The sequence below is a fragment of the Crocodylus porosus genome, unplaced genomic scaffold, assembly GCF_001723895.1.
Source record: "Crocodylus porosus isolate Cpor-Errol unplaced genomic scaffold, CroPor_comp1, whole genome shotgun sequence".
Lineage (NCBI taxonomy): Eukaryota > Metazoa > Chordata > Crocodylia > Crocodylidae > Crocodylus > Crocodylus porosus.
In genome coordinates this window covers 50,113,611-50,116,273 of record NW_017728886.1, presented here as the reverse complement: position 1 = coordinate 50,116,273, position 2,663 = coordinate 50,113,611, and the positions used below count along the sequence as shown (strand labels likewise).

General features: G+C 45.6%; 1 long non-coding RNA gene across 1 annotated transcript in view; it reads right to left on the bottom strand.

Annotated features, from left to right (window-relative positions):
* The window catches only part of LOC109321160, a 3,734-nt gene extending 2,184 nt beyond the window's left edge, over positions 1-1,550 (bottom strand). Inside the window, exon 1 of the long non-coding RNA XR_002103992.1 lies at positions 1,436-1,550. This is a non-coding gene — a long non-coding RNA (uncharacterized LOC109321160). The remainder of the gene's footprint in view (positions 1-1,435) is intronic.
* Between the last annotated feature and the right edge of the window lie 1,113 nt (positions 1,551-2,663).

Below are 2,663 nucleotides of genomic sequence, written 5' to 3'. Positions count from 1 at the left end.
TGACCCCAGTATTCTTTCCTGCCATGGCAGGGGGTTGGACTAGATGATCTGCTCAGGTCCCTTCCGACCCTAGAAACTATGAAACTATGAATAGGATGGTGCCTGACCAGTCATTAGGCAATGTCAAAGAAAGAGCTGTAGCTCAAATTCTGTCTCCCTGGCTAAATACAGAGTCAAAAAGCCCCAGCCTGAATTAAGTCAATTTTTTAAGGTCTTTCTAAACTGCATAGATTAAAACGATAATCAAGCAAACTACTATTCTCTTTTGAAACTGAAAAGGCACCCATACCTATGCAGTGGCCCATACCACTAGCTGAGGGTGGTCTAGAGCACACCTCCCTGTCTACCAGCCACTGCTGAAGCTACCTGAATGCAGCCCAACAGGGCTTATCCTTGACTGGCTGCCCAGAACATATGCCCCCACCCTCCCTACCCCCAACCCCTTGCTGTCCCTCTGGGGGAAACTGGTAGCTTCTTGCCCCAGGCAAGTTTGCTCGAGCCCATCCCTGGTGCAGGGAGGGGATTCTCCCATCTCATCTCCCACCAAGATGTCAGGCGCAGGCAGAGGCTAGGGAGTAAAGGCTTTACTGTCTCAGCTCTGTGAAAGCAGGAGGGTGGGACCAAGAGATCCTAGCCAGCTGTGGGGTGGAAGGATGTAAAAAACTCAGCAGAGGGTGCTTTCCCTCCCGGTGCCGTGCAGACCCCAGCTTGAAGTCTGGTGCTGGGCAGGGGGAGGTGTTCCTTGCCCCGCCCCCCCAACCCCTTGGACACAAGGGCAGCTGGCAAGGGGTGAGGGTAAGGCGATGCCAACATAGTTTGAGAGTCTATGGAGGGGGTATGAGCCCCACAGGTGGTACTTTTCCTCCCCTTGTGCTATTCAGACCTGGGTTAGGGGGGCCTGGGGTCTGTTCCCCTTCCCCCATCCTGATAGGCAGACAGGCGCATGACAGGCTAGGGAGCAGAGACTTTACTGTCTCAGTTCCCTGAAAGCAGGGAGCATGCGGGCCTACCCTGCTCCACTGGAGCAAACAGAACTGTCCAGGACTGCAAAGCAACCTGGGATGCTGAGGGACTGTGAGTTAACTTGAGTCGGGTGGGGATCTGGAACAGAAGTTCCATAAACTGCTTTGACATAAATCAGTTAAGCCTGATACTACATCCATCCAGATTTATCTTAAACCGGTTTCAGCCATTTTGAAAGCAATTTATGTAGACTGAACTTCGGTTCTGTTATGGGTTGAAACTGTTTTCTGATCACTTAAACTAGTTTATGTGCAACTTCTGTTCCTAGCCCATAAGTATATTGTGCGCGCGTCTACGCTGCCATGTGTACACTACACTATTCTGCTGCAGCAGAGACAAGTAGTGGACAGAATGTTTCCTAAAAAGCTGATGCTGTGTTGGACCCAGCCCTCCTCAGAATCTATTTGCTTACTACTTGTCTCTTTGTGGTCATCTGTAGAGATGTGAAGAAGGGTACAGCAGGGTTAGAAGTCAGATGTTGGTAAACTTCTTGCGTTTTCAGGTCTTAACCCAGGAGAATTCTAAAACAAACTGAAAAAGAAAGGAGGGTTGGAGGAAGGTTGAACTCAGACTATTATGTTCAGGAGATCATGCAGACACAGTATGAATTCCTACCAGTGGCCAAGCTAAGGAATTTTTAATATGGATGGTCTACAGGATTTTAATATGGATTTGGGCTATAGGACAATCCTAGGACCGGCTATAAATCCCTGAACAGACAAAATGTTTACACTGTTGTAACTGGGACTACACTACTGTAAAAATATAGTAGGCAGATGATGCAAATAGCTAAATTGGAGTAAGTTTGCCCAACCTTGCAGAAAATTACCACTAAAAGGATCAGGGTAAAACAGTACTGTTAAGTTCCAGTCATTTGGGTTTTGTGTGACCACATGCATTCTGGAAACCAGTTTGCTAAAAAGGCAAATAGGATATTCCTGCTTCTTAGCAATGAAGTGAAGTGACAGCCATCCACTGCATGTATGTACCCAAGGGTAGCTGCACATCTGTTCATTCTCCATCCTGATGTAATTTACATTCATATACAAAACTTATTTACACTTTAGAGTAGTGTGTCTTCATTTCTCCTTGCCCTGTGTAGCAGTATAGGCATGTGAGTCTGAGATTCAGTCCAAAATCTTTCTGTATAGAGGCACATAAGGCAGTCACTTGGGTATGGAGTATTAGCTCGCATGTTTCTTTTAAGATGCAGTTGTGGTGTGCCATCACTACCCATCTTGTATTCAGCAGACTAAGTTCTCAGATTCATGTCACCTTTTGCATTAGATAAAATCCATAAATAGCATTCAGAGCAAGAATCAGAACTCTGGACTTTCCACTCTCAGAGAAAGAGTCCTTTATCAGTGAACCATTTTCCCTTTTTCTTTTTTCATAGAAATCATAGAAAAGTGGGGTTGGACGGGACCTTCAGAATTCATTTAGACCAACTGCCTGTCTGAGGCACAATCATATAGAGGTAGAAAAAGGGGATCACAGTGACTTCTTACTTTATTCTTTTTTTCAAGCCAGTTTTTGGGGGGTTCCACTGGACTCCATCCTTGCATTTTCTTCTACCTTCATAATTTATTTCTGCTCTGAATACTTACCCATTCATGAAAAAATTTGGCTACCATATTTAT